Source organism: Glossina fuscipes, unplaced genomic scaffold, assembly GCF_014805625.2.
Source record: "Glossina fuscipes isolate IAEA_lab_2018 unplaced genomic scaffold, Yale_Gfus_2 0, whole genome shotgun sequence".
Lineage (NCBI taxonomy): Eukaryota > Metazoa > Arthropoda > Insecta > Diptera > Glossinidae > Glossina > Glossina fuscipes.
The window spans coordinates 3,268,421-3,288,171 of record NW_023998414.1 but is presented as its reverse complement, the minus strand read 5'-3'; positions in this window follow the sequence as shown (position 1 = coordinate 3,288,171).

Below are 19,751 nucleotides of genomic sequence, written 5' to 3'. Positions count from 1 at the left end.
AGCATGCACAGCATTTGAGTGAATGAGTTTTATTTGTGTGCTATGTATAATCTTTTCAAGTTTCTTTTCAATTTCTGCCATTATAAGCTTCTTTTCTATTCAGTTTGATGATTTCGACTGTTGTCCGGACAATATCTAAATGCTTTGCGTGCAGCTATTTAAAAATAACTAAAATGATATTTTAAGTGAAATTCGCATATGATTGTGCGACAAATTGACCTATCTCTTAACGCACATGACTACTTCGCTTACAATGTCTTTGGAAAGGAAAGAAAGACAAGAGTTCGTCCGTTTTAATATATATATATATATATATATATATATATATATATATATATATATATATATTTTTGTTAAGAAATAACTTATCTTTTTTTTTTCTTTTTTTGATAGTTAATTTTTATGTTAAGATAAAAATACAGTGGACACGTTGTCATTATCGTCTCATATTGTGTGTGCCTATGCAATTCCGAGAAGGAGAAGGGCAACGAGTTGGATTATAATGATTATATTGTATTAGAAGATACTGCGGTAGGTAGACAAAGTATGTACGGAAAAGCATTCAAAACGTTTGCTTTGCCTATGAATTCATATCATTAATACAGTCAGTTGATATCATAACATAACGCTAGCGTACAATTCTAAGTAAGCATCATGTCCTTGTGATAAGCAAATTGATAAGTATGTGCGTTTGCATAGAGAAAGATCTCTCACTCGCTTGAGCATACACAGCATAGTTATACACTTATACTTATAGAAATGAAATGACAGCACTATTACATATACTATGTGAACGAAGAAGTTCGTGGCATTTTCAGGTCAAAAAATTCAAACACATTTCTTTTCGATTTTATATCAAAATTTTTTTTTTACCTGAGACGCGTCGTTTTGATCGTTTGGAGAGACTTATGCAAATTTACTGTTAAAATTATTCTATCGTCATGGTAGAACTTTTCGGATTTCGAAGCGGGAAAAACTGAACCAAATGATTTTTTTATAGACCCCTGAACCCTTGAATCATCCGGTGAATACATTACAATTTCCTGGTCTGGGCTCTTTATGTTAGATTCACGCTTAAAATGCGTTATTTGTTGTTGGCAGTAGAGAGCGAAATCAATCGCTTGGCTCTAACTTGAGCAATCTATGTCATCTATGGACAGCTTTTCGTTGATGGCGTTCAGTTTATTTAAAAATGTCTCGATTTCGTTTCGGCTTTAATTTAGTTAATCAACAATTGGAGCGCGACGTGGCGCAGCGACTGTAATAATAATATTTCTACAAAGGATACGAGCAAGTAATTTAGATGTTCTTGACGTTTCGAAGCATTGCAGCCTTGGATTAAAGTGATATTTTAAAAAAGAAAGAAAATCTTTCGAAATTTTGGTTCATTTTCAGGATATAACATACACAGAATGTTTTGATTGGTTGCAACTTGCCCTCTTTTTCATGCGTTGTAGTATCTTTTACAATAGCCCAAGTTAATTGGGTTGAAGATCGTCTATTGGGAAAAAAAATGTTACGAACTTTTTACTTGACCGATTATAATGTATATATATTTATATGTGTAGATATGTGTGAAAAGACAAGAGGACGATGACAATGGGAAGCGAGCAAAAGCTTTAGGTTTTTGAAAATGTCTGTATGAATGTATATGTTCTCATTAAGCATGAGATTACTAAGCAACTCAAACAACGTCGTCATCAGCACCACTAATACTGCTACCAATACCGACTCTTACTAAATGAATGCATGACTGATTTCGTTTAAGTAAAAATACGATAATAGACATTGATATGGAAGAATATACAGAGAATTCTGTACGGAAACAAAATCACAAATGACATTAAAAACGATACACACACACACACACACACATATATATATATATATATATATATATATAATTATTTAGGTATATATATATATATAATTATTTAGGTATATATACGTTCGTTTATAATCATCACCGTCATCATCGTTATTATCGTTGTCATCGTCATCAACATAACCAGAATAGCATTACAAAGCAAAACAAAGAAAAGTGCTTTCAGACAATGGTTAAACATAAATGAACAGCAGTTTTACACAAACGGCACAAACTAATGACAACAAAACAATATAGTTAACATGGCCTGATATAGGATGATAGGAAAGGAAATCGTCGGAATCACGCAACAAAATGCAAACTTAAAAAATAAAAATAAAAAGAAAAAAATTAAGAAATAAATAAATAAATAAATACATAATTAAATAAAAACTTTTTCAACGCAACTTTTTCGCGAATATCTACAAAGTATACTTTCAAATTAAAAATACTCACATCCTAAAAGTAAACTACAAAATTTCATTTTTTTGTTTTCTGATAGAATAAATAAAATTAAAAAAGATCAAACTGCTGCTCTTAGAAAATTAGATAAATCGTAATAGTGTAGGATTAGGATTTGAGAATTAATCGATAGGAAAGCAATTTATTGGCTGAACTGGGGAATAAAAAATTGCTTAGTCTTCTTTTTATTCCGTTACTCTTTTAAATTTGTATTTATCTGTTATTTAGTATACGATATCGTTATTTATCTATTGCTTTTAATTTCATATTAAGGTTCGCCGTTTTCTTTCTTCGTTTATTTTATTATCCATCAGTGCGCCTTTATTGATAATGTGTTTCACAAAAACTTACTCTTTTGACTATTACTGTGAGTATGCAAATCGAACTTGTCCCTTAGGTTGTCCATTATTAAATATTTGGAAGTGAAATAATGTCACCTTTTGTAATTTTTTTTTTGGTAATCTTCAACTATTGTGGCTTTTAGTTTAAACTCGTAATACACAGTCGTGCAAATTTCATATTTAATTTATGTAACTGTAAATAAATTTCTGTAAATAACTTGATTTTATTTTAAGATTAGATCGGGATCGTAGTAGTATACCGATTCAAAACATTTAACTTATTGACTTAGCTAAAGTGATCAGCGCGAAGAAGGCGTTAAATATGAAAGATGTGCAAAAGAAAAATAAATTTTTGTAAATTACTTCCAGAATGCAGCTATCATAAGCCTCTTTCAATATTATGGTGCCGGGAATTCCATTAGAAAATTTGTGGACGTAACTTTCTCTTTTATCGAACCAAAAACCGGGAAAGGAATTCGAACACTGTTAATATAAAGAGAGAGATATTTTATTAACAGCATAATTGATTGATGACCAAAATGGTTTTAACTTATCTGTATTATTATTATTATGATGTGCAAAGTACTCGGGGGATATCCTCTTTACGTATGGTGGGTGGTGGGTGCGGTGGTGACCAAGAAGAAATTGAGACGACTGGAAAGGGGAAAGGCGCTCGTCTGCGTGTATATGTACAAGTGGGAAAGCAAAAACAAAATGTTATATCTAAGGAAATGTATATGCATTTGTGTATGTGTGTGCTTTTTTTTAAGCAGACAAACTGTTAAAAGTCCTTCTCTACGTCTGACGGTAATTCGAAAGCGGGTGTTCGGCATGTCTTGAATTCTTCTAATACTCAATTAATATCAATTTTCACTCACTTTGAAGAAACCTTTAAATCTTTACCTTTAAATCTATGGTTGGCACCTTTAAAATACCTGCAATGGACGAGTAGAATTTATTGTTTCATTATTTGACAAAAAGCAAAGCAATCAATAAGATAAGATATTTGTTCTCCTGCATATAACCAAGAGCAGGCATACTAGGATGTAAGATTTAATCCGCATCTCATGCAAAGACGCGCATAAATCTGTGCCAATCTCATTGCGAATAACTTCTCCCGCCGTACCGTCACATGCCACCGTCATACAAAGTCCAACTAAACAGACTATCTACTACTTGGAAAGTATTTGCGATAAATGCTTGTAAGATAAGATTCAGCTTAAGTTAATGAGCGATGTAAGGCACGACAAGCGCAATCGCTTTAAGATAAATATGTTAAACGATCTTTCATCAACAATTTTGTTATTATTATTTAAAGTGTACAATCCACTTTTATATGAATGCGTATTCGATGGAGTTTAGAATTTAAGCACATGAGCAAAAATACATTCCTAGTGAAGCATTAATAGAGTTAGGTAAGTTTTCTTCAGACAAAAAGAAAACACGATTTGAATGAAACTTTTCCCCTTTACTTTAGCGTGAATGCTTTTTTCTCATTGCGAATAACTAAAGCAGAAAACTTTTGTTCTTTTTTATTCATATCGTAGCAGGGTTTGCGGTGATTTATTATTATATATATATATATATATATATATATATATATATAATATATATGTCGTGTGTGTGTGTGTGTGTTTGTGTGTTTGTGTGTTTATATGCAGATTTATGTGTACACATCGGGTAAGGGTATAACTACAACTATAGGAGACTATGTGTTTCAGTGCCTTAAAGATTTTTAGTTTGCTATGATTTGTCTGTCCGTCTTCTGTGCCTTTGTTTACATACCAAGAGTTGTTTACGTTTATTTTCCATCTGCTTTTCTGACAAGTTTCAACAACAACGATAACTCCTTGCTGCAGGCAAAGTGTCCTTTCTCGTAAAGAACTACTACAAGTGCTTGGTCTAAGGATAAAGATGGAAAGATGGCTTTGATAACTCAAGGTCTTTAAGTACTCTTTAATTAAAAAAAAAAAATATATATATATATATATAAAAATAAAAGGGAAAAACTTAAGAGAAGAACATATAAAAGATTTTTCAGAGATTATATATTACAGGGACACATAAACGCACACACATTAGACAAAAAGATTTTGCATAGAAATCTGTGAATAGATTTAAAATATTTTTATAAATACAATTTCTATAAAGAGAAATATTTAAAAAATTAATTCTTGTAAGAACATGTATTTAACATTTAACAAAAGATATCTCCACTCCGCTGCAGGCATATACATACATACATACATAGAATGAATTATAAATATGCAAAATTTCGATAAAACGTTGTAGTCCGTCTCTTTATTCCTTTAAAGAAGAGTCACAAGTCTTGTTTCATTTTAAGAGAGATAGCAATTTACATAAATAAATTGAAGTTGTACGCAGGAAAATCTGGTAGAACTGGCTTGGCTGTTTTGATAGGTTTGTAAAACAATCTTTTCTAATCGTTTTTTTAGTTGAAGGGCCGCTTAGGCCCAGTGATAATTAAAAAACAATTACAGGTAGAAGAGCGGGAGAAAAATGAAAAGAGAGAACCTTATAAATGGATTTTGCTAATAGGGCGGATACATACTGTACTGTGCACTATACATAAGAATTTCTAATATAAGCAATTGAGAAGGATAGGAAAACCAAGCAATTTGTGTAAAGGATTGTGTTTGGTGCACTGAACTTCTTTGGCTTTTGCGAAATATAATATCTGTCTATAGGTTTCAATCAGTAATTCCGGAAAAGTAAGCGACTTATAATTTATTTAATTTTTGCATTTACCTCCGATTATACACACGCGACCCATTTAAATGCATAAGATATAAGTTAAATGACTAAAAACTATGCTGCGTATTAAAGAATTTCTTGATTTTTTCAACGACTAAAACTATACTTCATTCCTTTTTTGTTTTTTGTTTTTTTGATTTTTATTTCTTGTTTTTAAGTTTTAGTTTTCGTTTTGTTTACTTCTTCTTTATTAATCAGCACATTTTCGTTAAACGTTTCTCAAGTCTTTCGTAAATACGAAAATATGCTCCTTTAAGCAACGAATTGCTATATTTCTGAAGTGTTATTTACGAAAGCTATTTAGCTTCGCAAGTTATTTTACTTCAGATATTTAGTTGCTGCTTATTTAAGTTTTTTATTATCCCTTTTAAAACGGACAAAGAGAAAAACAAAAAAAAAAAAAAAAAAAAAAAAAAAAAAGACTTTAACTTTTGATTTGCCTTTAAACCCTTTTCTTAATTGTTTTGGAATTTAAGAAGAAGAGCAAAAAAAAAAAACAAACCCGTTTGTCAGGCAATTAATGCGAAATATTCATTTAAATATTCTGGCCAGAGTCAGGAAAGCTGTTCAAGAAATGATAAATATTTACTTGGAAATTTTCGCACCTTTTGTAGTTGTTACGGGGTAAAAAAATCGGGTGGCTAAGAAAAGAGAAGGAGCAAAAAAAAAAAAAAAATGAAATGGCAATGGAACATAAAGAAAGGACACCAGCAGCGAATACTTGTGCAATAAATACAATAAATGGAAATGAAGGTATACCAGGGAAGCCATGCAGCCATACAACACGATTAAATGCTTCATTTATTTCAAAGTAAAACGAAAAAATAAATAAAGTAAAGCAAATTATAAAATCTCACATACATTTTGAGATATCGTAAAAAAATTCCGAGAATATTTCAATTTAAAATAAATTAAAGGGACTAATAATAATAATAATAATAATAATAAATGACTTCAGTCGCCTCTCCAACCACTTTTTCATATCGTATTTTGTGACACTAAATGCATGCAATAGTAAGAACACATGATTAACTAACGCCTATTAAAATCGAATATTTATGAAAATCATGTATATATATGTTCTAAAGCGTATAATTCAGTTTTATAATCCCAGAGGCAAAATTAATATGAAGCCTTACTTTCAAAGGAGAAGTATAACAATCAAAAAGACTACACACTACGCTACAGTGATAATTAATTTTAATTAAAAGCCACAAATATGTTTATATATATGTACATATATGTTTATATATTAACCAATTCTTCTTCTTGATTTAATTAACATTAATGTTCCTATAGAATAGCTAGACAATAGGCATTACTATTATTTATATTAATATTCAATATCGGTTAGCAAATATTGACATCATTACCAAAGGTATTTTAAAGTATTCGGTTTTCTTTACGGATTTCCATATCTAATTGCTGTAATTGTAAGGGAGCTACGATCATTTTTATATTATATTACTTGGACGAACTAAATTGATTTCAAATTTTCTACACTTTAGTCGATAGATTAGAAAGCATTACCAGTTCGATGTTGTCGATTGATGATAATTATGTAAAAATTGGGTACAGTTTGGAGTAAGTAATTTTTGCAATAATCGTTTAATCGTTTGAAAATTTTTTTTTTTTTTTTTTTTTTTTTTTTTTGGGTATTATTCCGCATAAATTTACGAACTTAAATCACAAATAACCGAAGACAAACTGCAAATCGCTAATTAAAGTGTTCAACGCTTCATCTTTCCCTAACTCAAAACATGTGCCGGGAAATTGATATTCTCCATGCTTTAGGATGCCTATGGTACCCTATTAATCAACTACATTGAAAAAAAAAAAAAAACCAACGGTGGATAACAAATATTACTTTGCGCTTTTGGTTCAATTAAAGCAATTAGCCTCAAACAAATAGCCTCAAGAGGTCCAGCAGCGCGTCATAGCTCGATGGCTACAACTGCAAAACTGCACGAATTAAAGTACGAATTTCTAAGCCGCTCTTAGCAAATTTCCGAGGGAATATTCCAAGTTTTTGCGATACGGACCAAATGATGATATCGCTGCTGGAATTGAAGCCTACTTAGCGGGTGCGGAAAATGGTTTCATGAAAAGGCAACGCAAAATGAAGTCGCATTTTGTTTTCTTCTGCTTTAAGCCCGGCACCTATTGACCGATATATTAAGTCTTCAACAATTAATGGGTTTTGCTTTAATAGGTCGGTCATCCGAAACTTCTAAGATTATATTAAAAATAATTTCGTTACCAACAATAACCGGCAAATATTGGACGACTATAAATTCTTGCTTTACAGATTACAAAGACAGAGAGTCGAAATTTGATAACTATATTAAGCAGCGATTTGAAATAAGTAAAACCAAAGATTACGGAAATTACTGAACAAAGTCTCATGACAGCACTAGACATTGACTTGGAAGTTTAGCTTCATATGGAAAGTCTTGTTTCAAAGTTAAATAAAACCTAAAGTATCCATTCATTTCAGTCGTTCTCAATGTCGGGGCGAAACACTATTTTGAACTTTAGACGAATGCAGAGACCTTTAAGGTTTTATATTCTAGACCACGTATACTCCAAGGATACAGTAACTTTGTGCGGATGTGTACAACACCAGAAAGAATGACCTGAGATAGACCCACCATTTACTATATCCGTCGATTTAGAGTCTTCCGAAACTCTGAAAAGTTTCTATGTCCGTCTGTCTGTCTTATCGATTAAATTTCCTACATTCACGTGTTTTTTGACCCAAGAACGAATACTATTGAAAATGATTCGGATCGTACCGCTCTCCATATAAAGCCTTATTGTAAAAAGTCATTGTAATTGTGCCTAAGCCAATTAGTGTAGGATAAGATATATAATGGTAAACAGTGGTCCAGTGTATTACTTCGACTTGTTGTAACTATAAAGTGTGATTATAGCATCTAATACAATGTAGAGCATGCACTTATTACAGTCATTCGCGTACTCAAATGAAACCAAAAATCCTATCTGATCATTACTTTTCACTTAGATTATATCGTTGAATTTTGTTAAGAAATAACTTTACACGAATTTTGAAAAATACGCAGAAAGTTTATCATAAAAATTGTTCTCGTTTTAACTGAGCTTATGCATGCTTGTGTGTCTAGGTGCGGTTATACATACATCATACACATACACATACACAACCAAACGTAGGCAAACATAAACACATCAACATACGTATATCCGCGTATATATATAAAGGCAAATAGAAACAACAAATATTAGGTAAGTAGAATTTTGATACTTTCACTAGCATTGCATTGTGGCTACTGTTAGGAGTCATAGATGCTACAGAGATATATAGAGAATTTGACCACATAAACTAAATATCTAAAAAAAATACAACAGTAATCATACATATACGCAGTTATATATATATATATATATATATATATATATATATATATGTAGGTATATAAAGCAATATAAACAAATAACAATGAACAATGTTATGCAAGCAATAATATCAAAAATATGTATTACAAAAGAAACAACTATAATTCCGACAATAGCAAATAGCAATTACCATTTAAAGCCTTTGTTATCCTTACCCACAGAGAGTACGTAAAGCGACTGAGACACTGCGGCAGAGGAAGAGAGGCAGAATTACCGAATATTGTGCAAAAGAGATTTTTCATACAATTTCTTTTTTCCTACTATTTTTTTTTTTTTTTTCTTTTTTCCTATTTGCGAAAAAAAATTCAAGCGCAGATATAACCACACCAACACACTTATGTACTTATGAACATACACACAACTCAGTTTGTTTTTATGCTATAAAGCATTTAATTCAATTTATTTGGTTATAGAAGGTTTTGGGGTTTTTCAAACGGTGAGAGATAGAGCGTGGAAGAGGAAGAGAAAGAGGAAGCGAAAGAATGAAGAGAGAGAGAGCGAGAGAGAGGGAGAGAGAGAGAGAGAGAAAGAGAGAGAGAAAGAAGCAACGGCTGAATAATAAAAATAGAAAAACAGTCAAATTTTCTAAACACACTGTCTGTCCTTCAGTGCGTGTATGTGCTTGTATGGGCTTGTTATACACATTTATACCCAACTTAATCCTTTTAAAAGCGTGATATGTAATGAAAGCCCTTTTAAATGAAATTAAACAAAATTTTAATGTAATTTCCCATTCCAGCGGTAGAAAAAAAGCACTTCTCCTTCTACCGTACTCCCGAACTGTTTGACGTATTTGCTTACAGTCTATTATTGGGTATAACGTTATCTTGCATTAAAAAGTTTATTTCACTGAATTATTTGGAAAATTTTGATGGTTGCCATTTAAATTTATTAGTAATAATGACAAAGCATGTCAGAGAAGGATAAATAAGAATATTATGAACGATACAATTCGAAATTTTGTTACTCTGCCTGCTTCAGCATGACGGTATTCATGTCCGTTTGGCCCGTAAGTAAATCAATCTTCTTAGCTTCTTTTTCGTGAATCTTTTTCTGCGCCTAAGGTTTCATACATTATGAACGAATCAATCGAATAGAGAGATATGAATTCCTAAAATATGAAAAACGTTATGCAGTTATGCTTGCATGGGAAGAAAAACTGCGTTGCATATAAATGGATTTAGGCATAATTAGGAACAATAATAAAATTAACAGAGCGTAAGATTTAATTTACAGAGTGAAAATCAAATTTATAGCGTAACATATATATATATATATATACGCGCCAGTAGAGTCGAGCATCGCCGCGATGTCGAATCTTTCGCCAACCGATTAGCCCTGATCGTTACGTTTTAATAATTAGTTCATGTCTCTGTAAATTTTATTTTACATCAATCGGTCCCTCACCATCGTAACAATAATCTGTAACACTAGGCCTGTAGCTATCAGTATTAAGACACTTCCAATAAACTTATACGTTTTACATCGAAGCTTTTTGCAGTAATTCAACTTCAATTTATCTCTTGTTAGGTAACCTACTCACGATCAAGATCATTCTTCTTGTACGATTTTCTTATAAGTCTTCGCTAAGAAATTTTTACGCAACAATGAAAGAAACTAATTTATATCTTAACTGGATGATGATGAGTTTTCGAGTTCTGGGTATTCTGGGTGAATATCGCATTGACGAACTGACTGATTTGATGGTTGAGCCAAGACGAATCAAATTTTCATTATCCTCAGCGTCTTTCGATCGATTAGTTGGTGTTAACAATACTTTGGGTTCTGATTCGAAGTCTGCTCATCTGCTTTCTAGTCTTCTTCAGTTGCTGCCCTTATATGCTTAAGTTCAATGTAAAGATACATGAACATATGCCCATAGTGCGGGGACCGAGAAATATAGATTAATGATTTTTTAGTTCACACAGGTGTTAGATATCATATTTTAGGTTGTAATACTACAACTTTTTGAAAATTAATTTTAGCGAAATGCTTTACAATTTTGTGAGCGATCTTTTTATCAACATAAATGAAGAATCTTTCTTTTTTTTTTTTTTTTTGTTAAGCGTAGGCGGTTTCTCTTATTAGCAGTAAAAGCAATAGCGTTTTTAATCAAATTCATGCATGATGCTAATAGGATATACGGATTTAATATAAATCTCCTTTAGCGGGAAAAGAGTACCGAACACAAGCTTGTTCAGCTTTATCAGTGCTTCTATTCCAATTCAGTTTATTTATTTTTGTTTTTTTTTTTTCTTGTTCCTTTTTTGTCTTCTTTTCTCCGTCTTTTTTTGCAAGCAACGTTTGCCTGAACGTAGTGCACCACCACCTGTAGTATCATTAACACAGGGATTACCATAAACGAGTGTAATATTTTATGTTAGGCTTTAGCGTAACTGCGTACCCAACATGTGAGTAATATTTTAATGAAATATATAAATAAGCAATAAAAATGAAAATGATATGAAAATCATATGAAAATGTAGGAAACATATCTGCGCTACTAATAACATATAATAGCATCATTTTTACATCTCACACAGAGAATATATTAAATATTAAGTTAAGTTTTTGCCCATCGTAGGCCACTGAAATTTTCTATCGTCTAAATAAATTTTTCATTAACGTGAATAATGGAAATGAATGAATGAGATATGGTTACGATTTCAATCCGTTATCGTTTACGTTCCAAAATCAAATAAATTAAGTATCGAAACTATTTTTGATGGAAGCACTTATCTGGATCCAGATTTAGAAAAATTAATTTGAACAACTTGTTATTCTTTAGAAAATGGCTAAAAAGTGGAGATTTACAAATAGACCAATTATCGTCGTAGATGCAATAAATTCTTATGCGAAATTATTATTATGGATCATATCTTCATCATAAATTCTTCAAAGTTAAACCTTTTTACCATGCAACGGCTTGAGCAGGCTTTAAAAACAGTAAACCAATACCATATACCAATACCAGGTCGTTTCCTCGTATAAAGGTCTATTTTTCATTTTCGATGCAAATTGTTCACATCAATTTTGCTTATTGAGATACCGGTGCTTTGGTGGTTTTTGCCGGGAAATTTAGAAAATTTCAAATATTTGTTAAACGATGACTTTTTTAAAATTTAAATGTTATATGAGAAGTGGTAGCAAACATACATAAGTCTTATCTAATCTACTCTCAAATGAGTTCTTTCTTGTTCAACGGGTAAAATACACAAAACTGTATGTTGTATTTCCATCAATCAAACGGGAAGAGAGGACGATAAGCTTAAATCGTATAGAAAGCAAATCGGAATACATTTGTGTATTAAAGAATGGGTTTAGCTTAAAGCGCTTCGAGACAAACATAAAGGTTATATATGATGGTCCGTAAGTGCTTTATAGTATAAAAGCTATATAGTATAAAAGTTTACAAAGTAAGCCAGATTGGCGCAACAGAATGCTTAACATTATGAAAAATGTTATATTTTATTTTGTATAAACTATCTATGAGATATTGTTAGATAATGCATTTAAGAATATGTTTTCAAAATTGTTTCGCAACATAACATAAATTTTTAAATTTACTCGATTCATTAAAAGGAACATTTTTGGTAAAATGCCTTGAAATGAGAGGAAATTCATTTGCCTCAAGCATTTGCAAATATCTCTCTCTCAATAGACATTGCGGAGGATGTGAATAATATGCGCACAGAATCTCTGTAGGCGACTTTAACAATTACGGTTGTATTATAATTTTAGCAAAGTCCTTTATATAAATAATTCCTTGCAAAAGACCGCAGATAATGTATACTAAGCTGCGAATAAAATATAAAAACGCTTTAATAGTAATCTCTCTACACTAAATTTATTCGTGCACCCTATATCACTTGTGATTCAGTTAGTTTGAAATCCCTAAGTTATATTCATCTTTTATTGTATCCGTTCTATAGTTCTATCTATCTATCTATCCAAGTATATTATGTTTACTTTACAGGTGACAATTTTTCGGGTATCACGACGAAATTTGCTATACTTTTGTGATGTCGGTCGCTCGACGAAACTCGATTAAAAAAAGAATACGATTGGACCATTTTGACGACCACTCTTCATATAATTATGCATATATTATATATAATAATACATATAATAATTATATATTATATATTTATTATAATTATATATAATATATAATAATTGTATATTATATTATATATAATACGCATATATTTTGAAAAGCCGTTATGTAAACAGGATTTGTAATTTTCCAAATTTCGTGACCAAAATCGCTCAGTAAGTCTAAAGAAAGTGAAACGATCTAACAGCCAATGTTTTATAATAAAAATCGTTCCATAATAACAATTTGAGCCCGTTTTTTTTTACCCCATTCCCTCTACCCCATTTCCTTTCTGATTACATGTAATATGCGAATACGCAAATATTCGAACAAAGACTAATTCTTAGCTAAAATTCCCCAACAATTTGTCAATTTCCAGGTTAGGTCAGTTCACGTTTTGAACACCATTCCCATGCAAGTGTTTCCGCGGAAACAAGGTCTCTACTAACTTAGCTCAGTGTATTTTATATAACTTTAAGGAGCGTGAAGTTGATATAATTTCACAAACACTTCGGCCATACGTCCGTACATCTGCTCTCCATTTCTTCGCCTTTTACTTCGAGATAATAGATATCTAAGTTTCTTTCGAAAGTGCAAATGATCTTTTGATCTCAAGTATTATATGATAAATGAAACGATATAATAGCATGGTGTTCGCAAACGCAAAATTGTATGCAACGGTTTGAATCGTTCGTAATGGTTAAAAGCAACATTTGTTCTTAGTTGATTTGTTTCATTTGTATTTTCGTTTGTTCGTATTTTATTTTAATGGATTCTTTGCAAATGTATATAAATTATGTTTTTTAATTATATAAATAAATATAATTACATTTCGCCTAAGATTTGATATGCTTGTGACATTCTGCCACATACTTTTGTATATAGTCTTTAGTAAGCCAAAGTTTGAAAACTTTTGTGACTTTAGTTGCTTCGCTGACAGATTACACACAACTCGTCTTCTTTCACAACAATAAAGGCAAAAAAAAAATAAAAAAAGGAAAACCAACTTACATGATAGTCGTAAAAGGGGAAAGAGAACACGTGTAACTCTCGTCGCACAACACTTTTACGTTTGAAGACTTTAGACGTTTCCAAGGTTATAGTGAAAAGGCGAAATGATAAAAAAAAACAAATTAAAAAAATAAAAGAAAGCAAAAAAAAAAAAAAAAAAACTTAATGAATTTACTTAAAAAAACATTGAACGTAACTTTTACATACGCACAGACGTACATCCGCCATAACGTCTCTAAATGAATGCCGAAGATGTTAAAGTAAATTTTTCGAAAACTTATTTTTCCTACCATTTAATATAATTAAATGTAAACAATTCATGGGAGAAGAAATTAAACAAAAAAAAAAAATTTTAAATACTTTTTCTTTCTTTGATAAATGCAAACATTTATCGTTTTGCGAGATAATAAGAAAAAAGATCTTTTTTGCTAGCGCAACTTTAATATCTCACCTAAAATGATTGATGAACGTTTCGGTGGTGAAAAGACACTTAAGCCTTTAGTGACAGTTATGAGACAGTAACATATGTCAAATAATTCATTAATTCTGGTTATGGCCTGAACAATGAATACCATAGATGGACGAGCATAACAAAATATATAGTTTTTAGTTAAAAATTATATTCTCAAGCTCTCTGATGTCCGGCCTTGCTTGAGAGGCTGTTTAATTTTTACATTTATTTCGACGGCATCTGTTATTAATAAAAAAAGAAAAAATAATAATAATAATAATTTGCTTTAATACTTTTTTAATGCAGCCTGAAGGACCATGGAAATTATGGGTCGGCCAATTTTACCGCCACGCATACCTACTCGTATCGGAAGAAAAGTTTTTTTTTTTTTTTTTTTGTGCTATGATAATCCAAGTAAATCAAAGTTGAAAACATAGACATAGTTGATAATTGCTTTGGTTAGCATTAAATACGCGTACCATTGGTTGGCCACTATCAATTCAGTAGCATAAAAAACCAAATATATGATTTGAAAAGATATTAAATTGCGTATTTTATAGTCAATGCAAAATGATATATGGCGATAGTATCTGCTGTAAACTATTGATTAGTTATAGAGCTGCCAACAGTTTGAAGCCGCAAACGTTAATGCGGTCGAATTTTATATTATTGTATTTTACCAATAAAAAATAATATTACTTTAACCACAAAAATTTCATTTTAAATCAAAAATCTTCAAATTTTTCATTACTATTTTTCGGGAATTTTTTCATGTATCCAATGCTCAGAAACGGATGTCCGCAAGCTTTCATTTGTTCATAAACATATGTCTATGCATGTGTTTATACATTTCTGGTAACCAGACTGAGTTTGTATGTAAATAATAAAAAAAGGAAAAAAAAAAAACATATTTATTTTGCTTTAAATTTCAAATATTTTTAGAATCAAAAAAAAAAAGTTTCGTTCGTTCAATTGCTGTAGATTGGCGTAAATAAAATATAATCAAATATACAAAAAAAAAAAAAAAAAAAAAAAAAAAAGGAGAAAAATAAGAAAGAATGGAAAGTCGAACCGAGTCAGAGATAAATATCATAGCCGCATTGGACCGAATCTAAATCGTTAACATGATCCGATTTGAGTTCGCCGTTGTCTGCATGCATAGATAAATAGATATTTTTCCACCGATGTAACAAATACACTGAAAACTAATATAGCGAAGACAAACTTTTCTAATAACAAGTAAGACGTGGTCGCTTATTCCAGAACTGAATGGAAAAACTTTAGACAAAAATTTTCCAAAAAATATTGCACGATTTAAGAAGTATTTTGATGTGATTAATACAACAAGAAGTGATAAATAAAAAATTCAAGTTAATATAATTCGATTTCTCAACACTGGGCCTCTGTACTGCTTCCAACCGCTACCTATGTTTGGTGGAGCGTTGGTAAAGGTCGTATCTTTTCAATCAACATAGTTAGGTGGCACCACCGAAATCCTCTATTTTAAGAAAGCTGCGCACCTTACATCTTGTCATCGGGACATCAGGACATCATTTTTTACACAGACTTTATGTTTTATTTATTTCGTATCTGTCCGTCTGCTCATGCATTTGTTCGATTAGGCCCAAATGCTCATCCACTGGTCCCATTATGTTCCTTGTTACGGCATTTGTCTGTCACATAGTTTGTTCATAGTTTTGTTACCCGGCCTATGCACTAATTTCGTCAATCGTTCGCCTGTATCATTGAACTCACCTATCCACTTAGCCATCTCTTTACAGATTGCTCTATCTTTTTATACGTTAAGGTATTTTATGACCTTTCCAGTTATCGTCTTTGCATTCACGTGCCAATTTACATACGCATTTTGCACTTGTTCCCTCTGTCGTTTTATTGCGTAGCTCAAAAGCCCTTTCGTTCCTTAATCGTTGTCCGTCTGTTCAGATGACAGATGCTTGCCTGTTAAAGCATTTCCGTGTTCATCCACGATTAATGCTTTTTTTTGAAAGTGGAAAATTTGATTTTTGCACACGACTCTACGTACATTTCATGGGAATACGGTTCATGTGTAAAAATGAACAAACAATATTATCGAAAGCATGGAAAGGTCGTTTTGTTCGTTCTTGTGGTGGATATAAAAGCATTCGAATATAGTCGAATGCATTTTCTTTTTCCTTTTTTTCTGCGTTTCTCCTTTTCCTGTCAGCAATACTCTCTTCAAAATCGTGTTACGAAAATCCCAAATCCATTTGATGCCAACTAATTGATCTTCGCAAATAATAAATTCCCTCGAGAGGGAAAACCCAAGTATACATTCGTAGTGGGTCATGAAGCTGCCGGCCCAGGAAAACGATAATAGTAATATGCTTGTATATATAGATAGACTATTTGCGGAAGGCAGAGTCAATCGGATAAGAAAATTTGAGCCATAAAAGAATATTAGAGTTGAGAAGTCGAGAGTATTGCCAAAGTAAAATGTAAATAGTCTTACCCTTGAACAAATTGATTGTAAAGAAAACAGTCTTGTAGTGAAAACGTGCAAGTGTATTTCTCTTAAAAAGAATATAAGCGAGCTTGTGATACGAACCGTATCGGAGAAATGCGAACTTAATAACAATATTTAACTTCTTAACTGATTCTCAGGTATGATGTTTAAAAGCAAAGCTAGAACGAATTCAAAAGTTTTAAATTTCAATGACTAAGTCAAAGTTAGTTCAACTTCACGGGCGATGAAATAAGAAAAAAAAAAAAAAAAAACAATTACTTTGTTTTTGTTGTAAAATTCGACTTTTATTCACCGACATAGTTTCCTTCAGGAACGATGCAATCAGTCCATATCTTCTCGTATATTTTTGATGTCTCTCTTTTTGAAATTTTTTGCCGAGATTCTCAAAATTCTGCAGTCTCAGCAACGACTTCACTCTTCGATCCATAACTTTTTTCTTTGAGCATATCCTTTAGTGATAATCTACGCTCGCTGGCAGATGTGGAGAATATGGTGAAGACTTTCGATACCATGCGTTCTTCGTCGTCTGTGGTTGTTCTATACAACTTCCTTAAACCAATCATATTTTCTATTCACAGTTCGTTGCTTTTTCAAGGTACACAATAGAATATCACACGCATTCTAAAACATGGAGGCCGGATTTCATATTTTTGATTACTTTGTATGTCCTTTTCACTGAGCACCTTTTCGCTTCTCATGTTTCGGCCGTTATTACATATCGCATCAAATAATTTCTCTCTATTGGAATTAAATTCCGCCAAATATAATTCGGATTCAGTAACACGGGATCTTATTTCCCTCTGTACGTCATTGCGGTACTCATTTGGAAAACACACTGCCTTTTCCTTTCATTGCGATGTTGATATTTCTTTCAAACTTACTCTCGCTATTAGCGAGAATAACTTTCGGGAATTTTTTTCTATATATTTTGAGTTAATCACCTTTTTTTGTCACCCCTTGCGTCCAGCATCATTGATTTCCGTATAAACTGGTTTAAAATGCCACGAAACATCGACAAATCATTATTTTTCACCCCGAGAAGTATTGTCATAACATTTTTGAACCAAATGCTGAAATGTTGATTGCTCCGCTCCATTGAAATATCCAAATATCGAAAATAGAGCCATTGCAACTCGCACACAAAAATGAACAAATGGATGCGAAATTTGAAGAGCATGGTTAGAGATGAAGAGCATGTATGTTTCAATCTCGTGAATTAATGATCGGCGTATTATAAAGAAACAATGGAAATACTATTTAAATTTTCGAGCAACTGGAAGATGCTTCCAAATACTCTGAAAAAACTCTCACGATTGGTTTGACATTCTCATAAAAAAAGCAAAAAAAAAAGATGCTGAACTTTCTTAGCGCTTGCGCGTAGTTTGTTCTGCGAGACCGGCAGACATTTATAGATTGATTTACGCCTTTGCACAGCGCGTATAATATCTGAAGTAGACGACTAGATGCTAATAACGAATTAAAAGAAATTAATCTTTGTGTGTAGAGAGATAATAAAATATTAAAACTGAACGCGTTTCTACCACACCTGTCAGTTAACGCTTGAAAACTACTTTTTAGCAATTTTTTGTTTTTTTTTTTTGTTTTTTTCAGCTAATAACAAAAGTAAACCATATTTAAAGTTCACACAACTGTAAATATAGATTTTATTCCATTTACAAATAAAAGCGACTAACTTTTTTTTTTGTTTTGTTTTTCGCTTTTGCTTTGCTAAACGAACTAACTTTCAAGTTGAAGCCTCACAAATTGAAAAGTACATAGGCGTCGTAATATTTAGGCTAAAAAAAGGGAAAAACGAAATATTCGCAAATCTTTACATAAACAGTGAAACGTTGCGCGTAGCGCATTAAAGGCCCCCCTTGACGCAAAATAGGATGTAATGTAACCTCTTTCTTTGATCCTTTTTTTGGTTTTCTACTCTCTAATCAGATAAAGGATAGCTATTCTGAATTTTATTACATTTAGAAATTAAAATGGCGACGCAGTTACGAAACATGTTGGTCGTTCGGACGAACCAAAGAGGCTAAAATTAGGAAGATCCTATAACTAATAAAATTTTTAATTTTCTTAAATATTTTTGTTTAATATTTTTCGGCGCTTTTTGCTTATCCTCTTTTCGGCTTCAATGAATTATAACACATGTCAAGCTTTATATATATAAATTTTTGTGCACATAACATATATATATATATATATATATATATATATATAAATATATATAAAATGTATATATATATATATATGTATAAAATTTTCTTCCTTTTTTTCCTAAACAAAATCGTCATGCATTTCGCGGAATTGTTAGTTAAAGGGGGTGTTGTCGAGCACAGGTCATTTACATTTTTTGCTGCACCATTGAGTTTTGTATTCAATTATAGTCGCGCTTTCGCACACATCCTTTGAAATTGTGTAAACTGTTACAAGTAGTGCCACTAAACTGTGATTGTTTACAGTAGATAAACATTGATTTAGTGGATAATTGAATTGTTAACCAGAAATATCGCACGTCATTCAATAGCAACAAAAGAAGACCGCATAAAAAAAGCGACGAAAATATATGTGAATCTAGAAAATTTTTATTTCAATATTTAAAAGTCAAATGGAATGCTCACATTTTACCTAACAGCAGAAACTTATCCACTTCGTACCGATTTCTTAGTATTGAAAACGAGATAACAAAGTGAAGAGACAAAGAGAGAGATAGGGAGAGAATGGAAGAAAGAGAGATGATGATTGCATATGTTAAGAGAATGCAAATAATTAGTAGCCAGCAAGCATCGCTTGCTTAAGTT